General features: G+C 42.8%; 1 protein-coding gene across 2 annotated transcripts in view; it reads left to right on the forward strand.

Moving 5' to 3' along the window:
- Positions 1–303: 303 nt before the first annotated feature.
- rap1gapa (RAP1 GTPase activating protein a) overlaps positions 304–9942 on the forward strand; it is a 566513-nt gene continuing 556874 nt past the window's right edge. For both annotated transcript variants that reach the window (XM_043676342.1, XM_043676343.1), the window contains exon 1: positions 304–429. The gene's annotated coding sequence lies outside the window, so the exon portion shown is untranslated. The remainder of the gene's footprint in view (positions 430–9942) is intronic.

Raw genomic sequence — 9942 nt, forward strand, 5'->3', positions numbered from 1 at the left:
TTCCAGGAGCAGTTCGGAGCCGGATCCAGGTGAATTTCTGACTGTCCTCCCGCTGTGTTCCTTCTTTAATGAGAATGTTATTGAGCACTTCATTGGCAGAAGGAGTTTTTTTTCGAATGGGCAATCACAGACCCACTCAGCTGAGTCCTGTAACCCTCCCGATTGTGTGATTGTTTTATTTTCCATGTATCAGCAGATGTAATTACTCCGAGTTTATTGTGGATTGTGGTACACAGTCCCGTTTTAAAATGTGACATTTCGCTCTGAATGCAGCGTGTGGGCAACAGCAAGTCATGTGACAGAGGCAGTGTTTTTTACTGAGGGAGAATAAAACACCTTCTCGGCACGTTCCACCTCAGCCCCAGTGCAGTGGGATCGCAGTTACTCCCCCAGCCTGGCGTCAGGCTCCACCAGCAAACACTCCACAAGGTAAATGCTTCCACTCTGCTGCTGCTTTTTAACCCCGATGCTTGTGAGGTCGCATTGCCTTCCAGTTGTCTTTCCTGCCAGTAGAAATGATCTCTTAATGTGAAGATGCAAGCAGGGGAAGCAGTCTCACAAGTAAGTAATCCTGAATCATTCTCTCCGCACGTATTTATTTTTGAGAGATTTCCATGTCACTTCCATCTATCTCACACTCTGAGTGGTAATGGACAATAATGCAGCAAATGGTGGCATTTGTAAGGCATTGAGCTGGGACTGGTGCTTTGATAGCAAGTTTGTGAATCTCTGGTTTACATGAGACACCGGTGAGGACACAGGAATTTAATCGCAATGATAGCGGGATGGTTTGTAGCAGTGAGCAGCGTACGTACGGGGCTCTGTCAATTCTAGATGGAAGTGACTGGATGTTTTAATTGGATAAACACTGTCGATGCTGGAGAGTCTCCTATGAATTTAATTGCATTTGTCTCAGCCTGAACAGAGACCAGCACGTCTCTGGCTCAGTTGTAGACAGTTGTACATTCATTCTGACATTGCTCTGGAGCTGGTGGGACACAGGGGACCCCTATCTGTGTGTCATGGAGTGGCGGGGGCCCTTTCTGTTAAGTCTGGGTGATATCTTTCACTAGGTTTGGATGGATGGGTGAGCATCACAGTAAATCCTGGTCCTATCACAGTCTCCATTAGCTGCTCCTCAGACTGGTTTTCCAGTTGTGGTCCATGGCTATGAGGCAGGAGACCAGCAGTCCCCAGGGTAACTTGCCTGTCTACTCTACTCTGAACATGTTGAGGTTACTTCGGGCATATGTTTTACTGCCCCAGCTGACTCCGGAATCCAGTCTGGAACCTCCCAGGAATGTGTGGGGCTAGGGGCACTTGCTCAGTATTATCATTCTCTTGCTGAGTTGCTTGCTGATCGCAGCTCAGTTCACCCTCCATGGTAAAATCGCTCAATGGAAATGTGGTTCAAGCAGAATTTTCTAACACAAACGTTGATAAGTAATGAGTCGTGAAGTTACCTAACTCTTTCTGTGTTGATTCAGTTAAAACTGGCTTTAAAATTTGCTAAAATTCTTAAGATGAGAACATTTTGAAAATATTAGGTCAAGGCAGTCACTAAAGAAAGGGTTCCAAAATGTAACAGTAATAAGTTGATTAAGTTGCAAAATAAACTTAATTCAGATGAACACATTCAAACCCAATGATTATTTTAATGACTAATTCTTCACGACTCTATTACATGTAATTGGTCAGGTCATTCGAAACAGGCTTTTGATGTACTGCCAGATACATATTGTGTCAAAGTCTAAAGCATCTAATGCTTTGGGAGATTGATGATAAGAATTAAATTTAACCCTGGTTGGACACAGTCGTTTTTTTACAGAAAGGCAAGAGTTAATATTCAGGTCACTTCTTTGTCAGTAACAGAGCTCTGTGTCTTTTTTTTTGAGTTTTATGAGTAATATTATTTTGTCAGGCATTCCTAGCAGCTTTGATAATTCAGAGATGATTTTTATAGTTGATCAAATAACCAAATGCTAAAGATGTGTACAACTGTCTCTGGGAAATGAAAATATTTAACTGTAAACAAGGTCAGTGCTCTGAGGATTATCCTTTTATCTAAGCAGAAAGTTTGAGATTGTTTGCTTTAAAGTGCTGAATTGAATGTCAGATCTGTGTCTGTGTAACACTGCTCTTACAGATTTTAGGGTGTGTCTCTCATTCCTTGTTTAATTAGGATCTAATCTAGAAAGGGGTTCTTTTATCTCCTATTTTTGCAAGAAGGAAATCATTCCAATTGTCTGAAGTTCTCTCCGTATAGTATGTGATCTACAATTAATCACTTGATGATTGACAAAACAATGATGGATACAACCTTTTTTCTCGACAGAGATAGATTAAAATAATGTGATATTATTTCATTGCTCATACAAATCATTGAGTTGTTAGTATTTTAAATACCAATTATTTATTTGTTGTCACTAGCATTTATTGTCAATTATGTGTGCTAAGTCTTTCACAGACAGAATGAAAAGAATAACAACAGATGATATGGGCGGAAAAGACCAAAATGGTAATGCATTGTTTGAAAGGGTTGTTTTTGCAGCAGTGAAATGATGTAGAAACACATGATGGAACAAAATGAGAGATTAAAAATGTTTGGAAATAGAGTACAGGAAAAGCTTCAGGCATTGATGAACCAATAGCAGCACATTTAAATGCCGCTGGAGAAACTGAATTAAAAGTGGTAATAGAAATTTGTGATTTAGATTCTAAATGACTCGATATTCAGTATTTCTTAAGTTACTAAGAAACTCAAAGCAATTGAATGCAATAATTTTAAGACTTAATAAGCATGGTGGCTCAGTGGTTAGCACTGCTGCCTCTCAGTGCCAAGGACCTGGGTTTGATTCCAATCTTGGGTGACTGTCTGCGTGGGTTTCCTCCGGGTGCTCCAGTTTCCTCCCACAATCCAAAGATGTGCAGGTTAGTTGACCTGGCCAAGCTAAATTGCCAATAGTGTTCAGGGGTGTGTAGGTTAGGCGCATGAGTCAGGGGAAATGTAAAGTAATAGGGTAGGGGAATGGGTCTGGGTGGGTTACTCTTCGAAGGGTTGGTGTTGGGATTCTAAGAATCTCATTAAAGTGTGTCTGAAAAACAAATTAGAAAGAAATAATAAATTTGAAACAGAAATTGGTGAAATGCGGTCTGGGGCAAAACATTTTAGCCTAAGAACAATTTTTATAAATATCTGGAAGTGAACAAGATAATGAAGAAAAACAGTCTGTGCTTAATGCACTAAGTTAATAGGTGTGATATTGAAATGTAACTTTGAGGGTAAAGAAGTGGACTTCATCAAGAGGCTATACTGGGACCAAACAGCAAGCATCAGGTTCAAAGAAGGCCAGCCAGACATGTTTGAAGTGAAGGGAGGAGTGTTCTGGAGAAATGCATTTGTATATGGATCTGGTTTATACTGTATCACTTGCTATAGTCAAGGCCTCTGAGGTAACTGCTTTCTGCGTTAAGGCATGAAGAGAGAATCCATTAACTGAGCATTTGGAACATGGTGAGATTCATGGATTGTGAGAGATGTAAGCGCCAGTTATCAAGGGAAATTGCAGGAATATTTGCAAGTGCAGCCTACAGTTTTCTATTACTAAGCGAGTCAGTATGGCTTCAAACACTTCAGTCTCTGCTGCTGTGGAGATGATTCATGATTTGAGATGGAATTAGAACTTTGTTCCATCTCCTTGGCAATATCAGGAAAGAGCCACAGAGTTAAATAAGGAACCTGAACAAATCAGAGTTCCAACTCCATTATCAATGTTATCAACTCTGGGGCTATGAACAATGTCAGATGTATCACTGACCTTATGTGAAGTGCATTAGGATTAAAGCCATCTCATCACAAAATCACATTCACTGAAGTGCTATGATGCTAAAGTAAGCCATTTGGCCCATCATATTTGCACTGGCTCTCCAATTGAACATAACTTTGTGTCATTCTCCTCCCGTTGCACATTGTTTCTATTCTATTCATCATCATGTGGACCCGTCTCCACAACACTTCCAAGGCACTGCATTCCAGACCTGAACCACTTATTATGTAAAAGTTTTTTTTTCTCACATTATATTTGCTACTTTTGCAAATCACTTTAAGTCTGTGTCCTCTCTTTTTTTTCTTTCTTTTTATGAGTGGAACTGTTTTTTCCTGTCTAGTCTACCCAGACATCACCATGATTTGGAAAACTTCTATCTGATCTTCTCTTGGTCCTTCATCCATCCCAGGTAAAACAGTCCCAATCCCTCGAACCTATTTTTATAACTAAAGTTCCTCATTCCAGCAACCATTCTTGTGAATGTCTTTTGTACTCACTAATGTGTTCTCATTCTTCCTATCATGTGGCACACTTACTTTTACACAACACTCCAGCTGAAATCTAAGTAACTTATACAAGTTCAACATTACTTCCTTGCATTACACCAGTTCCTGATGCTTCACACCAGTTTTAGAATTTTCAGTTTGCGGGCTCCAGCCACCTCCTCTTTATCATGGATGTGCAATCCCTTTCCAAGTCCATACCCCACCAGGATGGTCTTGGGCTCTGTGCTTCTGCCTGGAACAGAGGCCTGAACCGTCCCACCCAGCCCTACCCTCCTCCACCTATCTGAGCTCATTCTCACCCCCAACAACTTCTCTATTAACCCCTCTCATTTTCTTCAGGTCAGAGGGTCACCATGGGTAACCATGTGGGCCCCAGTTATGCTGTCTCTTTGTGGGGTATGTGGAACATTCCTTGTTCAAGTCCTATTTCAGCCCCCACCCACAACTCTTTCTCCAGTACATCAATTATATCATCAGAGCAGCTTCCGTCTCTTGCCAGGAATTCAAAAAGTTCATCAATTTCACTTCCAATTTCCATCCTGCCCTCTCTTTCACCGGATGTATCTCTGACTCTTCCCTCCCTTTGCTCACCATTTCTGGGATAGAAATATCCAAGATCCACTGACTCCCACAGTTACCTGGACTATACATCCTTGTGCCCTGTTTCCAGTAAAGACTCTATTTCGTTCTCCTAGTTCCTCCGTTTCTATTGCATATGTTCCGATGATGTCAACTTTGACAGGGGAGCCTCCAAAATGCCCACCTTCTTCCTCAACCAAGGATTCTTCAGCACCGTGACCGGGTTCTCAACTGGGTCGGACCTATCTCCTGCACTTCTGCCTTCACTCCCTCCCTTCCCTCCCAAACAGTGATAGAGTCCCCCTTGTCCTTACCTACCATCACACCAGCATCCACACCCTGTAGATCATTAGTTGCTATTTCCACCACCTCCAGTGAGATGCCACCACCAGACACACATTCCCCTCCCCTCCCTTGTCCACCTTTGGCAGTGACCGTTATCTCCAGGACGCCCTGGCCTACTCTTCGTTCACTCCCAACACCCCCCTCCACAGTGCCACAGCACTTTCTCCTGTAACCGCTGAAGGTGTAGCTGCCCATTTCCCCCATCTCTTCTCAGTCTCCTAGGGTCCAAACACACCATCTAAGTGAAGCTGCGCTTTACCTGCACTTCTCACAATCTAGTCTACTGCATTCGCTGCTCACAATAGGTTAGTGAGCAAAATTTGGGGGCAAAGTACTAACTTGGATTGAAAGTTGGTTGGCTGATAGGAAACAAAGAGTAGTGATAAACGGCTCCATTTTGGAATGGCAGGCTGTGACCAGTGGGGTACCGCAGGGATCAGTGCTGGGACCGCAGCTTTTTACAATGTATGTTAATGATTTAGAAGATGGTATTAGCAAATTTGCTGATGATACTAAGCTGGATGGCAGGGTGAAATGTGATGAGGATGTTAGGAGATTACAGGGTGACCTGGACAAGTTAGGTGAGTGGTCGGATGCATGGCAGATGCAGTTTCATGTGGATAAATGTATGGTTATCCACTTTGGTGACAAGAACAGGAAGGCAGATTACTATCTAAATGGAATCAATTTAGGTAAAGGGGCAGTACAGAGAGATCTGGGTGTTCTTGTACACCAGTCAATGAAGGCAAGCATGCAGGTACAGCAGGTAGTGAAGAAGGCTAATAGCATGCTGGCCTTCATAACAAGAGGGATTGAGTATAGAAGCAAAGAGGTTCTTCTGCAGCTGTACAGGGCCCTGGTGAGACCACACCTGGAGTACTGTGCAGTCTATAATGTGGTCTCCTCTACCTTGAGGAAACGAAACATAGATTGGGTGACTGCTTCACAGTACACCTACATTCTGTCCACAGAAAAGACCCTGAGCTTCCAGGTGCCTGCCACTCTAACACACCACCCTGTTCCCAGGCCAACATCTCTGTCTCAGCCTTGCTGCAGGGCTCCAGCAAAGCTCAGTGCAAGCTGGAAGAACAGCACCTCATTTTCCACATGGGGACCCTGCAGCCCTCCGGACTCAACATTGAGTTTAATAATTTTAGGGCTTGAGCTCCCCCATGTCCTAGCTCTCTACCCCAAACACCAGGCCTTGTTATCACATAGTCTGCCATTACACACTACCTATTGTTGGTCACTAACAGTCCCCATTAGCAGCTATTCACCCTCCGAGCCAGATCCTTAGCCACTCCTTTGTCTGTCCAACTGTTATCTCTCTCTGGGCTCTATCCCCACCTATTATTTACTCCTTGTTTCCCCCCCCCCCGCCCTCTCTTCTGCATAAAAAACATTTTCCCAGCTACCATCAGCTCTGAGGAAGGGTCACTGGACCCGAAATGTTAACTCTGATTTCTCTCCACAGATGCTGCCAGACATGCTGAGCTTTCACAGCAATTTCTGTTTTTTATTTCTGATTTACAGCATCCACAGAACTTTTGGTTGTGTACTTGCTCTTGTACTCTATGCTTTATCAGTAAAGCCCAGGATACAGAATACTTTATTAATTATTTTCTCCACCTGTTCTGCCACCTTCAATGATCTGTGCACTTATACGCCCAGCTGCTTCTGCCCTTGCATCCCTGAAGTATTGAACCCTCTATTTTATATTGTCAGTTCATGTTCTTCCTCCCAAATACATCACCTCACACATCTCTACATTGTATCTTATCTGTCACCTGTTTGCCCACTCCACCAACTTGTCTATGTCCTTTTGGAGTTCTACAATGTCCTCCTCACAATTTACAATTCACCCAAGTTTCATGTAATTTTGTAATCTTTGAAATTGTCCCCAAGATCTAGATATTTCCCTCCCCACCCCCATCTGCGTTTCAGAGAGACCATTCCCTCCGTGACTCCCTTTTTCAGGTCCTACCTGTCCATCTTCCTTCCCACTTATCTGCTCCACCCTCTTCTCCGACCTATTACCATCACCTCCCACCTCCATCTACCTATTGCAATCCCAGCTACCTTCACCCCCAGGCCTACCCCCTCCCATTTATCTCTCAGCCCCCTTGGCCCACAAGCCTCATTTCTGATGAAGATCTTATGCTCGAAACGTCGACTCTTCTGCTCCTCAGATGCTGCCTGACCTGCTGTGCTTTTCCAGCAACACACTCTTCGACTTGGACTTCCTCCACAATCAGTCCTGACTGCACTGTTTATAAGTTGCATCTCCTTATTCAGGAAGCAACTTATTATTTTAACAGATTTTGTAATGAGTCTAAATAAAAGAATGAGAATGTTCAACCATACTTTTCCATGTCACTGGACCAAAACAACCTTTGAATTAAATGATCGGCTTTGTTTTCATTAGTTTTGCACTTTTTGTCTGTGAATTCTGTAACAATAGTTTCTGTCCATGTGCAAATGCTGAATTCCTTTTGTACACCAGTGCAACAATACATCCAGAAGAAGACATATTACCTGTGATAAATAATGGTTGGAATAATGTTAGAGCATCCGTGCACTAATTTATTTTAATAGCTTGCATGCAAACAGTACCAATAGGTAACCTTCGACCCAATCAAAACAGCAAAGTGCCTAATTATGGCATTTGGATGCTCACTGTGGTATATATTGCATGCATTATTAACGTTTTTTAATTCCCTACTCAATTGTCATGACACGTGACAGCGAGGAATGCATTGACTGTACTGCATTACCTGTCATATAACACCAGACACTGCAATCAAGCTTCAGCAAGCTGGTGAAAAATCAATGGAATTTCTAAAGTTCACTCATGTTTCTGATGCTATCCTTTGCTAAGTTTAAGAAATAAACCTTGAGCTGTTTCTGATGCAGATGAGGTAGTGAAGTGATAAAACAAAATAGATCTTAAATACCGGCAAATGAATTTTAAAAAAAAAAAGTCCTTAACTCCAGTGTCAGGTGTAAAAGAATGAGATTTGAAAGGCATTTTGCAATGGAATCCATTTCTGTTTCTGTGGTATTCTTTACCACAGAGGGCTGTCAAGGCTGGCTCATTGAGTATATTTGAGGTGCCGATAGACCATTTTTATTCAGTAAAGGAATCAAGGGTTATGGAGATAAGATAAGAAAGTGGTGATGAGGGTTATCAGGTCAAACAGATTTCCCAGATTGGTAGAAGAGACTTGATGGGCTGAATGGCCTACATCACCTAAATCTTATAGTCTTCTGATTTATTAAGTTGCTTTTTATTATTGAATGTTCTCCTCCTCCAGCATTGGCAACGGTGTCGAATATATGGGGCCAAATTGAACTAACCTGTCACAACCAGAGTGAAAAGAGGGGAATCATAAGACCATAAGACATAGGGGTGGAAGTAAGGCCATTCGGCCCATCGAGTCCACTCCGCCATTCAATCATGGCTGATGGGCATTTCAACTCCACTTACCCGCATTCTCCCCGTAGCCCTCAATTCCTTGTGACATCAAGAATTTATCAATTTCTGCCTTGAAGACATTTAGCGTCCCAGCCTCCACTGCACTCTGCGGCAATGAATTCCACAGGCCCACCACTCTCTGGCTGAAGAAATGTCTCCGCATTTCTGTTCTGAATTTACCCCCTCTAATTCTAAGGCTGTGTCCACGGGTCCTAGTCTCCTCGCCTAACGGAAACAATTTCCTAGCGTCCACCCTCATGTCTCATCACAGGCCCACTCAACTCAAAGGGAAGCTACATAATAATGCAAAATCATCTGACTGCTAAAGGCTCTTTATCCAAATTAATATGTGGAAGCGCCAGATTTGATGAGTCTTAACTCTGCCCAGTGATTCTTGGAGGAAGCAGGCAGTATCAAGTGATATTTAAAGGAATCCTCAGCATTAAATTCAAAGTCCACTAGATTTCTGGACTCTACATTTCAAAAGCTTATTTTTGCATTGACAGAGATAATTCTTGAACAAGTGAACTGTTTCTATTAGAACATAGAAAAGTACAGCATAGAACAGGCCCTTCGGCCTATGATGTTGTGCTGAGGGTTAATCCAATGTAAAATAAAATTGCTTAACCTACGCACGCCTCAACTCACTGCTATCCATGTGCATGTCCAGCAGTCGCTTAAATGTCCCTAATGACTCTGTTTCCACCACCACCACTTGCAACGCATTCATGCATTCAAAACTCTCTGCGTAAAGAACCTTCCTCTGACGTCCCCTCTATACCTTTCTCCTAATATCTTAAAACTATGACCCCTCGTGCCAGTCAATCCTGCCCTGGGGAAAAGTCTCTGGCTATTGACTTTATCCATTCCTCTTATTATCTTGTATACCTCGATCAGGTCACCTCTCTTCCTCCTTCTCTCCAGAGAGAACAGTCTGAGCTTAGTTTAGTCAACTTTTCTTCATAAGGCAAGCCCTCCAGTCCAGGCTGCATCCTGGTAAACCTTCTTTGCACCCTCTCCAAAGTCTCTATATTTTTCCTATAGTAGGGCGGCCAGAACTGGACACAATATTCCAAGTGTGGTCTCACCAAGGACTCGTAGAACTGTACCAAAACCTCGCGACTCTTAAACTCGATTCCCCTGTTAACGAAAGCCAAAACACCAAATGCTTTCTTCATAACCCTATCCACTTGGGTGGCAACTTTGAGGG

The sequence above is a fragment of the Chiloscyllium plagiosum genome, chromosome 34 (assembly GCF_004010195.1).
Source record: "Chiloscyllium plagiosum isolate BGI_BamShark_2017 chromosome 34, ASM401019v2, whole genome shotgun sequence".
Classification (NCBI taxonomy): Eukaryota; Metazoa; Chordata; class Chondrichthyes; order Orectolobiformes; family Hemiscylliidae; genus Chiloscyllium; species Chiloscyllium plagiosum.